Source organism: Pipistrellus kuhlii, unplaced genomic scaffold (assembly GCF_014108245.1).
Source record: "Pipistrellus kuhlii isolate mPipKuh1 unplaced genomic scaffold, mPipKuh1.p scaffold_m20_p_73, whole genome shotgun sequence".
Classification (NCBI taxonomy): domain Eukaryota; kingdom Metazoa; phylum Chordata; class Mammalia; order Chiroptera; family Vespertilionidae; genus Pipistrellus; species Pipistrellus kuhlii.
Window position 1 is genome coordinate 1,077,356 of NW_023425577.1, and position 16,734 is coordinate 1,094,089.

Consider the following 16,734-nt stretch of genomic DNA (forward strand, 5'->3'; position numbering starts at 1 on the left):
GTGCAAAACGTATTCATGTTATTTTCATCTTTCTTGGTAGTCACCTCCAACACATGGAACCAGGGAATCTTACAGGAGTGTCAGAATTTCTTCTCCTGGGTTTTTCAGAGGAACCAGCACTGCAGCCCCTCATATTTGGGCTTTTCCTCTCCATGTACCTGATCACTGTGTTGGGAAACCTGCTCATCATCCTGGCTGTCAGCTCAGTCTCCCATCTCCACATGCCCATGTACTTCTTCCTCTGCAACCTGTCCTTGATAGACATGTGTTTCACCTCCACCACCATCCCAAAGATGCTGTAGAACATCCAGACCCAGAGCAAAGCCATCACCTATGCAGGCTGCATCACACAGATGTACTTTTTCATACTTTTTTCTGGGTTGGATGTTTTCCTTTTGACTGTGATGGCCTATGACCGGTTTGTGGCCATCTGCCACCCCCTGCACTACCTGGTCATCATGAACCCCCGGCTCTGTGGACTGCTGGTTCTGATGTGCTGGATCATGATTATTCTGAATTCCTTCCTACAATGCTTAATGACATTACGACTGTCTTGCATGGAGTTGGAAATCCCTCACTTTTCCTGTGAATTCAACCAGATGATCCAACTTGCCTGTTCGGACACCTTTCTTAATAACATGGTTATGTATTTTGCAACTGTCCTGCTTATTGGTGGTCCTTTTGCTGGGATCCTTTACTCATATTCTAAGATAGTGTCCTGCATACATGGCATGTCATCAGTTCAGGGGAAGTACAAAGCATTTTCTACCTGTGCATCTCACCTCTCAGTTGTCTCCTTATTTTATGGAACAGGCCTAGGAGTGTACCTCAGCTCTGCTGCTATCCACAGCTCACACTCAGGTGCCATAGCCTCAGTGATGTACACTGTGCTCACACCCATGCTGAACCCCTTCATCTACAGTCTCAGGAATAAAGACATCAGACAGGCTCTGAAGACATTCTTTGTGAAGGAAACTACAAACAGGCCAGCTGTCCTAAGATTGAAGATGTGTCCATGATGGCAGTGGTCAAAGGTTCAGAGTCAAACATCATGGTGATCTTCAGACTGTGCAAGTAGAACTTGATCTTTCCTTTTATTTCATGGAAATTTCTATTTATTTGACCTCATCTTTTATATTCAATTTATGTAACTCAATTAAGTTTTCTGCTCTATCAGATATCTAACAGATTTTCTCTTTGTTGTTTTTTCTACTTTTACAAATTTATTTTCATCATAGAAAATCACGTTTGCCTAATGAGATAACATGGATTGTTTTAGAGTAATTTTTCTCAAATGACATATATTGTCATATTTTTTGTCATAAATTTCTTACCTAAAAGAATCATCCAGAATTTCCTATAGGAAAAATGACACTTAATGACCAAGGCAATTTGTACAATTTTATAAGAGGAAAATCTGTGATCTCTGCTTTTATGTCTGACATTCTTGGTATAGCACTATCTTAATTATTCTCCTGATAATGTAGATTCTGACATATTAGTTGGTCATTGGGTTTTATTTTCCTTGTTAGGATACTGTTTTGTTTTTTTCATCTTAGTGTTTACAATCCCTACCTTATCCACTTGCAAAATGATTATGTAATCCATGTCTCCAAGAGGAATCTTAACTAAAAGAAAAATTTTAATAAACAGGTTGATTTAGTACCACTTTAAAGTGACAGATGAATTTCAATATAATGAAATAAATTTTAAAATCATACATTGTGTTACTATGAAAATATTTTTTATTCATGTGGTACATCTATTCATTGGAATATGGAGGAATGATGCCTATTTTTAAGGGGGATTATACATATATTTGATTGAAAATTGGTTGGTGTTTTTCTATATTTCATTGAATTATCTTTATGTTCTGTTTGAAAATTTTCAGTGCTGCCTATAATATAACTATTTTTATTACTATAAAGAATATATACCCAAAACTGGTTTGGCTCAGCGGTAGAGCATCAGTCTGCGGACTGAAGGGTCCCAGGTTCGATTCCGGTCAGGGGCATGTACATTGGTTGCGGGCACATCCCCGGTAGGAAGTGTGCAAGAGGCAGCTGGTCGATGTTTCTCTGTCATCGACGTTTCTAGCTCCCTATCTCTCTCCCTTCCTCCTCTCTGGAAAATATCAATTATATATATAATATATATATATATGAATATATATTCTCCTCTTCTAAGGTTTCTACAAGCATGAAGGAGAGGATCAATTGATCATTATCTGATTAATTCATTATATATCTCTATTCTTCTTAGGATTCTATTCATCTTTAATGATCCTTCAAGAGAAACTTGCATTCTTGTTTAATCATGTAATGTAGGGTCAACAGTTTTCCTACACAAACATACGTGTTCTTTCCACCTCTCCTCATTAGAGGGAAATTAATCCCCAATTAGAGTTTTTAAATATAGTTGTGTGAAATAAATTAAATAACACATAACCATGTGTGCTGATGCCCTCTTCATCCATGATCTCCAGGATTGGGAGAATGGTGAGAAGTGAAACAAAATTTTAAGTTGTGCCAAGGAACTCATGTAGTCAAGATGACTATTATTTATTTATTTATTTATTAAAATTCTTTATTGATCACAGTGTTACATATGTGTCCTTATTCCTGCATTATGCCTTACCCCACTAATGACCTCACCCCCCTGTTGTCTGTGAAGATGACTATTATTTAAATGAAGTATTCTAAAAAATCAAAATGAATGTAAAACTTTCATGATGATTGAAATAGCAAAATGTTAAATTAAGACGGGGTCTATCACAGCAATGTGCTGAGACATTGTAGAACAGAGACCCAGGGAACAATCAATCTTTGCTCCTCATCCATCTCCCTGTGGTCCCTCCTCTGGTGCACACCGAGATGCTCTGCCTGGGGCTTTCTGTGCCCCTGGGGCCCCAGGTCAGAGTGGATAGCGAGCTAGCATCCCTGGGAATGGCCCTCCATCACTCCTGGTGGATCAGTACCCCAGCTCCCTCACTCCTCAACCGTGTGTCCTACACACTCTCAGAGGCCCCTGGAGGGACAGAGCCCTAGGTGCCCACCACAGAAATGTGCTCATTCAAACTCAGTATATACTTCCTACATCTCACTTCCCTTCTTCTTTATGAAGCTTTGTAAGATACACTTCTAATAATGGACATGCACTTCATCCTTATCTGAGGCTCTGCAGTTTGGGGAAGAAAGCCCAAAGCAGATGTCTATCACAATTTCATATCAACCTGGCAAAAACAGTATATATAACTCCTGATTCACCACTGAATCTCTGTCCAAATCTGTTGTGTTAGCGATTTACCAATGTGCAACAAATTGCCCCAAACATAAGGGCCTAAAATAACAGGAAATACTTATGATCTCAGAGTTTGTGTGGGTCATGAATGAGGTATAGTTTCTCTGCTTTCTTTACTTCAGGGTCACTAATGGGCCAGAGAGTCAGCTGAGAGCTTGATGAGGGAAGGGTCATTCCCAAGTCCACTCAGGCCTTGTTGGCAGGATTCAGTTCCTCGCTGGTTGTTCAGTAGGAAGCTCTCAACTCTTCACCATATGAGTCTCTTCACAGGGCAGTTCAAAATGTGGAAACTGGTTTTACCAGAGCAAGGGATAGAGAGAGAGGAGGCGGGGAGAGATACACACATAGCGAGAGCAAGATGGAAATCTCAATCTTTGTAAGCAAATATTGAAAGTGACACCTCACCACCTTGGTCTTAAGGTATTGTTAGAAGTGAGTCATGAGGTCTGCCCATACTCAAGAAGAGGGCATTATACATGGATAACAGGGGTCATGGGGGCTGAGTTGGAGACTTGCCTTTGATTTTTCCCCTTTTTTGTATATGGTTCTGCTAGAAGCCCAGTTTTTCAGGCCCCAAATGGGGTTGTCATCCTGTCCATAAGGCATTCTCACCTTGTTCCAAAGGCCTTTTTGCTATCACCTCCTTCTCTCACCCCTCTTGGCTTTCCTTTTCTTCTTGGAATCTCAATCCCATCTTGATACTCTCTGTTCTCTCTGCCTGGAACTCTCTCACCCCAGACATCTGCATGACTCCTCCTTCACAGTATTTTAGGGGCTGCTGTACAGGTATTGCCCTGTGCTGAAGTCTTATCAGAAGACTGGATCAGGGAAGCACCCACTTCATTCCAGCTCTTGCTTTAACATGAACTCTTTCAATGTGCATTCCTGTTCTACTATTTACTCCTGTGCCATAAATAACTTAGAGGGCTTGTACCTCCCAAAGGAAGGCCTGTCTGCATGCCACCCTTGCCTTGCTCCTGGGAGGTTATCTTAAGGACCTGGAGTGTCTTGTGTGCTAAGAGTGTCTGTATGCCTTAGACTTTAGACCACACCAGAGACATGCTCACAATGTGACTCATGGTGGAGGCCTTGGGTCACCATGCACTACTAGCTTGTCCTCTGAATAGGCTGAAGTCAGCCACATGAGTGGTCAGCTAAGCCCATGTGAACAACTCCCAGTAAAAACCCTAAATATCAAGGCTCAGGTGAGTTTCCCTGGTTGGAAATATTCAGTGCAAGTTGTCACACATCATTGCTGGGAGAGTTGACAGCTGGGACTGCACTGGGAAAAGACACTCAGAAGCTCATTCCTGGTATCCCATGAGTCCCACCCATGTGCCTTTTTCTTTGTTATTTTAATCTGCATCCTTTCCCTGTAATAAATTGTGACCAGGAGAAGAACAGCTTTTCTAGGTTATGAGTCTGAGTGAATCATCCACCCTAACCAAGGCTGACATTCCCCCAGTCCTCCTCTTTTGAGATCTTCATCGTCCTTGTCACTGAATGGCATATTCTTGTCCATTTGTTATTTCCTGTCTCTCTCCTCTGGGCAGAATTGAAAGCTGGAGCCTTGTCTACAGCTTTCATGAGAGCAGAAGACCAGAGTAGTCAGGGGTCAGCTCCTAACTCTGCCACTGTCTGAAAGTGTGGCCCTGAGTGAGCAACCTCACCTGTCAGTGCTCCAGTCTCCCCATATTGTAACAGGAAGAGGAACATGAACACAAGTTCCTCCTTCATAGACCATCGGGAGATGGATAGGCTGATTTATTAAGGCCCAGAAAGGCATCTAAAAGCACTTGCTTCCTTGTATTGGTCTCTGTCTAGACTCATAACCTAGAAAAGCAGTAACTAGAGCAGGTGTCAGTGCTCAGTGGAGGACAAATGAGTTAAGACAACCACTCTGAGGCTTTTGACATGGAGAGACAGGAGTGACCCACAGATGCCCAGATGGTGGAAAGGAGGACAGGAAAAGTGCCAGGAAGGGCTGCACATCCGCTCTGTAGCTCTGATCCCACACAGGGCCTGTTGGTGCTGATATCCAGGTTTATGGAGACACTGGAAAGGATGTACCAGGCAGTGGCAGAGCTGGGTAGAAGGAGGAAGTGAGGAAAGTCAAATGCTATAATCATGATTCCTAGGAGAAAATGTACGGGAAGATCAGGAAGATGGAGGGTCAGAGCAGCTGGAGCCATGGCTGAGGGCGGGCACCAAAGGGCCAATTCTTGGAATGTTGACCTGGGAAGCAGCCATCCTGGGCTGGCATGGGAGGATCCCCCCCCCCCCCTTTCCTGGATGCCCTGGAGATGCTGCTGGGCTTCTGGAGGGAGGGATGATATCTTCCCCTTCCCTGATTCCAGCCTTTTCCACATAAGACTTTCATGGATGCTCATGCCATATATTTTTAGGACAAATGAATCAGATATGGTCTGAGTCTCCAGGGAGCAGTATTTTTGGAAAAAGACTAAAAGGAAGAGAGCAGAGCCAGAGGGGAAGTACTGAGGTGTGGACTTGAGAGAAAACAAAAGAAGGTGCCTGCTTTTAAGCAGGCTTTCCCCCTTGTGATATCCATACCACGAGAGCTCTCACATCAGTGCAAGGCCTTGGCTGGGATGAAGTCACTGTGGACCCATGTGGAATCTGTCACCTCCCTCTGCCTCTGTGGGCCTCAGCGTTTTTGCTAGTGGCCCAGGTGCTCAAGTAAGAATCCTAGAATCATTTGTCTCTATCTCTGTGGCTCTTCCCCCGCCCCAAACCCCCAAATCAGCAAAAACCCTGAGGGCTCTACTTTCAAAAATCCATCCAGAATCCACCCACTTTTCACCTCCTCCATGGCCCAATCTATACCAGCCCCATTATCTTCTACTTAGAACAGTTCAGTCACTTCTTCCCTGACCTTTGAGCTCCGCCCCCCCCCCCCCCAAAGGCTGTTCCCACAACAGTGACCAGAGGACAACTTCTGCTCCCACCACACTCAAAACAAAAGTCAAAGACCTGTTTGTGACCCACAAGCCTCTGCATGTCCTGTTCTGTCTCTCCCTGCCATCATCTCCTCCCACTGTCCCCTCACTATTTCCTTCAGCCCCACTGGCTTCCTACTATTCCTGTCATTGTTGCTTATGTTGAGTTGTGGACACACACACACACACTTGAGATTCTGTATGTTTGTGTGTGTGTGTGTGTGTGTGTGTGTGTGTGTGTGTGCCTGTGGATTAATTATGCCATTCATCGTTGTTTATAGATTCCATATTTGAGAACTCACATACGTGCACATTTATTTTTAACCCAAAATACAAAACTGGTGAGAAATCAGTGGTCATTCTCAGACATACACAAAGAAGAGAACAATCTGAGGTCCAATAAGGCAAGACTTTGCCTTTTTGTTTCACCTCTGATACCATAATGTGTACTTTTCATAATCTTTGTAGTGCCACATGTTTCACAGTTTTGTTTTTTCTGTTGGTGATTTCACTGTTGAAATTGGTCCCCACGTATAGTGCTGAAACTTGTCTAGTGTCTCTACGTACAAGAAAGCTGTGATGTGACTTAGGGAGAAAATATGTGTGAGATAAACTTCATTCAGACATATATTGTATGATATAAAGATTGTTCACTCACTGTCTCTTTGGTAGATTTGGAAACTTTAAAAAAGGGGACATATTTACTTGGAGCACTAGAAAGAGCCACATTTTTAGGGAGCACATTGAAAGATTTTCAGCCCAAACAGGAAAGAAGTTAAGAAAAAGCTCATAAAACTCTCCAGGTAATTTTTCACCATAATGAATAAGGACCCTTACACATATACGTCAAATCCATTCTTTAATGATTAGATGTGCACCATGAAGACTATGGTCTTAGATTTTCCTCTACAATAAAATTATGTAGGCACCTTAGTACCCAAATGTAGTTTTGTCCATAGAGGTAGTGGAATTCATGATTCTTCTTTCAGGGAAACAATAGAAATATTCCTTTGAATGACATATGTCACAAGAGAATAAATTATGCTAAAGGAATTCATGTTAACTCATGAGATAAGAATTTTCATTGAAATTATGTATGGTCCAAAGATTGGCTTTATTTGTATCAGAACAATGGGCTCTGAGGCTTTGAACCCTTCCTTCATGGGCATTTCTTAAGCCTAATACAGTTGTCCCTTGAAAAGCTTACCTGCCAAGGAATCTTTCTTCATACAATTGTTCCTCAGAATGTAGATGAAGGTGGGAGAACATATTTGCCGATGATATCAATGATAAGGGTTTAATCTCCAGCATTTACAGGGAACTCATGCAGATTGAGAAGAAAATCAATTCAATAAAAAAAAAAGAGGCAACTGGTCTAAATGGACACTTTTCAAAAGAAGACAGAAGGAAGGCCAAGAGACATATGAAAACTTGCTCACAGTCACTAATCATCAGAGAGATGCAAATCAAAAGGAAATGAGGTACCATCTCACACCTGTCAGAATAACTATTACCGTGTTTCCCCGAAAATAAGACATCCTCCAAAAATAAGACCTACTTACAGGTTTCCTCCTGAGTGAAATATAAGGCATATCCCCCCCACCCCCGAAAATAAGCCCCCCTTCCAGGCTCTGTCTCAGAATGCTATTGCTAAACATGAGAGATTTGGTCCACTGATTCTGAAAGAAATGGAGTCACAAGAAATTCACCAGGAAATTCAGGAATTGGATTGTTATGATGATGTTCCAGAGATGACAACATGATTGTCATTGAATAAATGAGTAAATTCTTGATACTGTAGGATTCATAGTTTGTCTGGTTTGTGTTGACAACTACCATAATACCGTACCGTAGACAGGTAATAAACTTCCTTTATTTTCATTTAACAATGAATGTGTACCGTATTCTTCTTCATGGAAAAATAAGACATATGCTGAAAATAAGACCTAGTGCATCTTTGGGAGCAAAAAGTAACATAAGACACTGTCTTATTTTCAGGGAAACAGGGTATTTACTAAATGGCCTCCTCAATGCCCAGGTTTATGCTGTCACCAGTAGAATAGCCTGGCATCTATTGTCCTGAAAACTCACTGAGAAAATTTAGATAATTTTGATAGATAAAAATTCAGCACTCATTTGTATTTATTTGATTACTGTTGAGTGTTGTTTCAGAATCCAAAGAAGATTTTTCTTCCCCATTGTCTCTCAGGGACCACCTGAGCAAATGAAATCTCTTCTTCCTAATATCCAGTTTTTGCGCTCTCCCCCTCTCTGTTTATTTAACCTATTGTTTATATTTCTTAATATTTCAGGATAGAAAATGTACATAGCAGTATGAAACTCCAAGCTTGTTAGTCCGTGGAAGGCTTACCAGAAGAATACCTAAATTCCATTGTTAAATTCTTTTTGGAAAAGCTTCTTGATCTGGACACCTTGACTTGTATCTTCTCATAGCCTAAATAGTATGGGAGTGAGAAGCATATGAAAATAACACAGATGAAGAAGCCATGATGTTCAGTATTGTTTGTTTGTGTGTGTGTGTGTGTGTGTGTGTGTGTGTGCGTGCGTGCGCATACTTTATAAACAGAGCAGAGGTGCCTGGTCTCATATATTCCAATGTGACTCTAATATGAGAAGATACTAGGAATGGGATCCTTTTCAATTCACAAGACACTTTTGCAACCAGATTAATAAAGCGCTCCCACATAGTGTGCACAAGGCACTCTCCTTGACTTGAAGCTACAAGAGCAACATGCAAACTACCTTTTTTTCTTAATATCTGACATCATCTCTGTTTTGCTGTGCTCATTCCCCTTGACACTCTGGCTCATTTTGAGCCCTGATTTTCTGAACAATCATCTTTCTCAGGGCCTTTGCACTGGCTGTCTCTGCACCTGGCAAAAGCTTCAGCTTCAATCTCCCAGTAAGTCTTCTTGGAGGTGTCTGTTAAGTGTCTTGGCTAAACTCTTTCAAAAAAAGCACCCTCTATCCACGCTCTCCATTTAATGTGATTTACTTTTCTTAATAGCATCTTCACTACTAGTTATGCTTTTTTTTTTTTTTTTAAAGTTTATAGTTTACTATTCCTCTCATGAAAAATATGCACAATCATCACCGATTAAGTCACAGAAGAATCTTTACTTCTTCTGCTGTTCAGTCTCCAGCTCACTTTTTGCCATCTCCACCATTGGCCTTTGCAGTTGCCCTGACTTTCTTCATTCTGTTCTTGCATTCCTTTCTCTGTTTTCTGGAGGTTTTTCTTCTCATATAGGCCATGTCTTGCAAGCCTGTGTTTGTGTTCATTTTTCTTTGTGTAATCTAAGGAATCATAAATCATGCTAAAGCCAGTGGTCTTGCCACCACCAAAGTAGGTTTTGAATCCAAACACAAAGATGACACCAGGTGTGGTCTTATACATTTTGGCTAGTTTGTCCCGAATTTCTGTCTTGGGTACTGTTGCCTTTCCAGGGTGAAGGACATCAATGACCATTTGCTTCCGCTGAAGTAATCTGTTGGTCATGAACTTCCTGGTCCGGATGGATACCTTGTCATTCATGTTGAAGGCTGATCTTCAAGCAGCCAGGGAGGAAAAGAGCACTGATTATGTTTTATTACTTTTTTAATTATTATATTCTTTCTCCAGCATTAGTTTGTAGAGACTTATTTCCCCTCCCCACCCACACCCCCAGCATCCCATGCTGTGAACATGCCTGGAACATGGACTATAATCAATATATATTCCTCAAAAGCATGAAATATAATCTTAATAAAGCAACAATATATACAATGTGTAAAAAACAAGTTGTTGGTAGAAAAGAAAATTCTATTGAGAAATGCCAATAGAGATACCATAATGGGGGATAAACCACATACCAGAAATAAAAATTATTTTCCTGATTCTAAACATAAATATGCCATGTATTCTCACTTACTAATACTTGCTAAAGTGAAAATGAGCTTTTCATTTTTTATTTTTATTTTCTGGTAGTCAAATTCCTCAACACAAGAAACGAGGCAATGCTACACACATTTCAGAATTTCTTCTTCTGGGACTTTCACAGGCACTGGAACTACAGCCTCTCATATTTGGACTATTTCTCTCCATGTACCTGATCTCTGTGTTGGGAAACCTACTCATCATCCTGGCTGTGAGCTCAGACTCTCACCTCCACACACCCATGTACTTCTTCCTTTGCAACCTGTCCTGGGTAGACATCTGTTTCACCTCCATCACCATCCCAAAGATGCTGGTGAACCTCCAGACACGGAGCAAAGCCATCACCTATGAAGACTGCATCACACAGATGTATTTTTTCATAGTTTTTGCTGAGTTGGACAGCTTAATCCTGACTGTGATGGCCTATGACCGGTTTGTGGCCATCTGCCACCCCCTGCACTACATGGTCATCATGAATCCCCGGCTCTGTGGACTGCTGGTTCTGGTGTCCTGGATCATTAGTGGCCTGAATTCCTTGCTACATACCTTAGTGGTGTTGCACCTGTCCTTCTGTTCAGACTTGGAAATCCCCCACTTTTTCTGTGAAATCAATCAGATGGTTCAACTTGCCTGTTCTGACATCTTTCTTAACAATACTCTAATGTATTCTTCAGCTGTGCTGTTATGTGTTGGTCCACTTGCTGGGATCCTTACTCTTACTGTAAGATACTTTCCTCCATACATAGAATTTCATCTGCTCAGGGGAAGTATAAAGCATTTTCTACTTGTGCATCTCACCTTTCAGTTGTTTCCCTATTTTATTGTACAGTCCTGGGAGTGTACCTCAGCTCTACTGCTTTCCACAGTACACACTCAAGTGCAATAGCCTCAGTGATGTACACTGTGGTCACACCCATGCTGAACCCCTTCATCTACAGTCTCAGGAACAAGGACTTAAAAGGGGCCCTGGAAAGATTCCTTGGTAGGTAAGCTCTTCAAAGCTAACTGCACTAGGCTGAATAATTACCCAGGAATGCAGGGTTCAAATCCTCAGGGCCAGAAGTTATGTCACAAATTAATCCAATATTTGGACCATATGTCATTGTAAATACTCATTTATCTCAAAGGGTAACATGAATTACTTTTGCTTAATTTGTTATCTTATGACATATTTCATTCCAAGTAATTTTTCTAATGTGATCCTGGGAGAATAGTCATGAATTTTCCCACTATGGAGAAAATTATACTTTGCTACTAAAGTCATTCGCATAATTCTGTTTTAGAGGTAACTCTTAGACCACGGTATTCACTTATTTGTTCATCATTATTTTTTATAGCACCATCTTTACTGCTCTTCTTGATAATGTGGACTTTGAAATACTTGTATGTTTTATAGAATGTTCTCCTGATTTTATGTTCTTCATTCTATTATTCATCTCTGTGTCCACATGCCTACCATAGCCAATGAGAAATATCGACTATCAAATACATGTTTCCAAGAAGAGTCTAAAAGAAATATGCATTTTACTAGATAGATTGGTCTAATATGGTTAGAATCAGAGATGACCTTAAATGTGATGAAGCAATATTCACCATACAATATTTCACTATACAAAATGTTATTCATGACAATTGTGTATTTAATAAAGGGTGGAATATGCTGTCGGTGAGTAAGGCTTCTTCTTCTTCTTTTTTTTTCTTCTTTTTTTTTTTTAATATAGAACAAGGGAAACATTTATTAAAAACATTTTACTGTCTAGTACATTATATTTTAACCCATATTTATAGTAAAGAATTCTTACAAGAAAGAATAAACAGCTTTATGACACAATTAGTATAAGAAATATCCAAATAAGGGAGTTCTTTGTAGTGTGAGAACACCGTACATCTGAAATGACCATTTGCATATAAAAGCTACCAATGATGCTTCTGTGCACAATGATTAAAAATTTCAACACAAAGAGAATCCATAATATACAATTAATGCAAACCATCCACAGCTGGCCCGATAATCAATGATGAGGAAACCCCGGAGCAGGCTTAGCTCTACTTTGTCTGAAGCGACAGATAGTAAGATTGACTGGTATAGACGGCTCTGAGAAGGCTTTTACGAAGACAGTACATAAAAGCTGTTCTCTCCTTACCCAGTAAGCTTTGCGGACTGTAAAGCTCCACCAGTAATGCGCTTTGATGCTGTAGCTGTTGCTAAAGCAACACATAGTATTTACATAGACATTGGATTTCCATCCACACGATTTTATTACAAAGATAAACATGGCTTAATTTTTTAAGCATTCTTTCTATTTGGTATCCAGCAGTTTTCTCACAGCACAAGATATTTGTTTTGCTAATGAGGTCAAGAGTGTAAGGCTTCTTATTCATTGGGATGAAACATTATGTGGTGTATTTTATAAACATTTTCTGAACTATTTCACTGTTTTGGTATAAAACTTTCTTTCTATATGATTTTTTAAAAAGTGAGCAGGACAGAGAGAGAAGAAGAGAGAAACATCCATATGAGAGAGAGAACTATTGATCAGTTGTCTCCCATATACATTCCAACTGGGGATCCAATCCACAATCTGGAAATGTGCCCTGACTTGGAATAGGACCAGCAACCTTGCTGTGCATGGGATGATGCTTAAGAAACTGAACCATAGAAGCCAGGGCTCCTTGAAAGCTTTGAATGTGCTCCCTACTAATGTGACTCTTTCTAGTGTTCTAAATTCACTATCTCCCATTTTCTAAATTTTTTTCAAATCCACTAAAGGGAAAGTGAGTGAACAATCTCACTAACACACAATAAGTATCTTTATACTCAGGGATAACCTCAATCATATTCATATATATATATATATATTTTAAATTTAATTATTATTATTATTATTATTATTATTATTATTATTATTATTTTTTTTTTTTTACTGATTTCAGAGAGGAAGGGAGAGGGAGAGATAGGAAAATCAATAATGAGGGAGAATCATTAATGGCCTGCCTGCTGCATGCCCCCTACTGGGGATTGAGCCCCATCCATTGCCATTTCTTGACTGGAATTGAACCTAAAACCCTTTAGTCTCCAAGCCGATGCTCTATATCACATGTGTCAAACACAAGGCCTGCGGGCCAAATCCGTCCCGCCAGGCCTTGCAATGTGGCCCCCACCGCGCTGTCATCACTGCACTTCGCTGCGTTTCCATCACAATGACAGTTTATGACTGTTCAGTAAACCATTCGCCCACGATTTAGGCTGGATTTTAGATTTTGGCCCCTTCTCTGATTGAGTTCGACACCCCTACTCTATATACTTAAGCAAACCAGCGAGAGCAATATTTTCAATCTTTATGGTCAAAGGAAGAATCCTGCCCTGTTATATGTAGATTTTCTTGCACAAACATGCATGTCCTTTTATTCTGTCTTGACTACCTGGAAGGGAGCCTCAGTGAAGGCACTTTTACAAAGTTAACTAAAATGTATAGGAGTTACAGTATGATTGTGAGTGCTACCCTCAAATATCAGTACATATGCCAAAAGTAAGAGGTACCAGATTATTATAATTTATCTCAGTTACTCTTGCTTTGATTATAGTATCAATTCATTATTGTTATGTAACAAACCATCCTAAAGTAAATATTTTCATATTATTCCTTTATTTTCCAATGGGTTTGTGTAGTGGGAAGATGTTCTGATCTCTCTGGTCTCCTCATGAGTCTGCAGTCAGCTATGCATCAGCGGGGGTGTCTCTGCTGACCTTTCTAATGTAACAGGGGCTCAGGTATGGTGACTGATCTAGGCAAACCAACTTGCAGAAAGATTAAATGTTGCTCAGCAAACTATTTCCAATCGTTTACAAGCAATGGAAAAATATGTATATTTTTTAAGATTCTTAAAGGAATGCTAATGGGTGTCACATCAATTGAAGAAAAGACAAATGGAAAACCGAAAAGTCATTAATAAAATGTTGCTTCATTGGCATGAAATTTTTATTTTATTTTTTTTCATTGAATTGTTACTGGCGATGAAAACGATTCATTTTGAGAATCCGAAATGTCCAAAGTCATGGGTTGATCCAGGTCAACCATTAACAACCGAAAGCCAAATCACTTTGGAAAGAAGACAAAGCTCTGTGTTTGGTGGGATCAGGAAGGTGTGGTGTATTATGAGCTTCTAAAACCAGGTGAAACTGTTAATACTGATTGCTAACAAACATTCAAGTTGAACTACACTTTAATTTTAAAACAACCAGAATATGCGAGAAGACATAGCAAAGTACTTTTGCTTCATGATAGTGCACCATCACACACTTCAAAACCAGTTAAAGATACGTTAAAAGATCTTGCCTAGGAAGTATTAACCCACCCACTCTATTCAACAGACCTTGCTCCTTCAGATTATCACTTGTTCTGATCAATGGCACATGCACTTTCTGAGCAGCACTTCAAAACATATTAAGAAGTAGAAAATTGGGTCTCTGAATGGTTTGCCTCAAAACAAGAGAAGTTCTATTGGTACAGTATCCACAAATTATCTGAAAGATGTAGCTAGTGATGGACATTACTTTGAATAAAGCACTTTTCATTTTCCTCTTGAAATTATTGTGTTTTCTATGATTACAAAATTTGCCATATTAACCAGTACATCTAATATATTTTAATTTTTTCTTCTGATGTTTTGAAATGTGTGACTAAGAAGTTAACTGACTTTTGTCAATGTTTCATGGGTGCTTAAAAAGGAGATGTATTATTTGTTTATAGGTTACAAAGTTCAATTATTTATCAGTTAATTAAAAGTTTATAATTCAGAAAAAAACCTAGTTCAGGCAATAATCAACAACAGATAACTACTTACCTTGATTATTGTATTAGTAAGGTATTGTTGCATGACAAGCCATCTTACAAGCAAATTATTTGATACTAGAGATGCTGTGCACTGATTCATGCACTGGCGGGGATTGGGCAGAAACTGGCTCTCCAACATCCCCTGGGGGTTCTGGATTGTGAGAGAGTAGAGGCCAGGCAAATGGACACCACCAGTGCATGATTGGGGCTGGAGAGGGACCCCAGGAGGGCTTCAGGGTCTGTCAGACATATCTCACCCAATCCCAAATGGCCAGACCCCAGCAACAAGCCAACCTACCAGACAGATCGTCTGCCCCCTTTTGATTAGTGTGCATCATATCAACTGATCAAATGATGAAAGATCAGTCACTTTGCATATTAAGCTTTTTAAAAATAGAATAATGCCATTATTACCAAGTGTGATTGTGTGGTGGGGAGCTTTTCTGAACTCCACTAATCTCTTTATGAATCTATAATCAGTTGTGAGTCTCTACAAGTGTTTTTAAGTCTCATTCATGATGTTTGGGTCCATGGTGATCTTCTTCCTTGAAACAGTATATATTCCATTTACTCTGTTTCTATATCTACCTTTATCTTCTATCTTAAAGAAAAGAAAGTGTACGGAGTGTGAATTGCTTTATTTTACTTCTACTATCCCTATATCCATGAAAGTTAGCTTTTTTTTTCCAGGTAGAAGAGATTCCTCCCACTAGCAGAGGTCCAGATCCTGGCTTTTTTTTCCTTCTAGGATTCTTATAAGTATAATTACATCATGTAATTGGAATATGATTAAAATTTACAATTTGATGACTAAAGGCATTCAAAAATTGCAGTCTATGTCTCATGTTTTTAATATTAATAGATGTTTTGTGTTATTTTTTGTTAATCCTTAAATGAGGATATTTTTCTTTGATTTTTACAGAAAGTTGAAGAGAGAGAGACAGAGATGATTTTCCGGAAGATGATGACATGATTGTCATTGAATAAATGAGTAAATTCTTGATACTGTAGGATTCACAGTTTTTCCTGTTTGTGTTGACAACTACCATACTACCGTACTGTGTACAGGTAATAAATTTCCTTTATTTTCATTTAACAATAAATGTGTACCATATTCTTCTTCATGGAAAAATAAGACATCCCCTGAAAATGAGACCTAGCGCATCTTTGGGAGCAAAAATTAATATAAGATACTGTCTTATTTTTGAGGAAACAGGGTATTAACAAGTCAACAAATGATAAGTGCTGGTGAAGATGCTGAGAAAAAGGAACCCTCATGCACTGTTGGTGCGACTGCAGACTGGTGCAGCCATTGTGGAGAACGGTATGGAGTTTCCTCAAAAAACTAAAAATTTGACCCAGTGACCCCACTACTAGGAATATATCACAAGAAACTAGAAACACCAATCAGAAAGGATACATGCACCCCTATGTTCATAACAGTACAATTTTCCGTACCTAAGATTTGGAAACAGCCTAAATGCCATCAGCAGATGAGTGGATTAGCCAACTGTGGTACATCTACACAATGGAATACTATGCTGCTGTATAAAGGAAGGAACCCCTACCATTTGCAACAGTATGAATGGAACTGGGGAGCATTATGTTAAGTGAAATATGCCCATCAGAGAAAGATAAATATCACATGATCTCACTCATTTATGGAATATAATGAACAACATAAACTAATAAACAAAACCATATC

General features: G+C 39.6%; 3 pseudogenes; 2 read left to right on the forward strand and 1 right to left on the reverse strand.

The window, feature by feature from the left end:
* Positions 1 to 53: 53 nt before the first annotated feature.
* On the forward strand, positions 54 to 1,019 carry LOC118710363 (annotated as a pseudogene).
* Positions 1,020 to 9,306: 8,287 nt separating this feature from the next.
* On the reverse strand, positions 9,307 to 9,855 carry LOC118710365 (annotated as a pseudogene).
* Positions 9,856 to 10,345: 490 nt separating this feature from the next.
* LOC118710367 lies at positions 10,346 to 11,184 on the forward strand (annotated as a pseudogene).
* Positions 11,185 to 16,734: the final 5,550 nt, after the last annotated feature.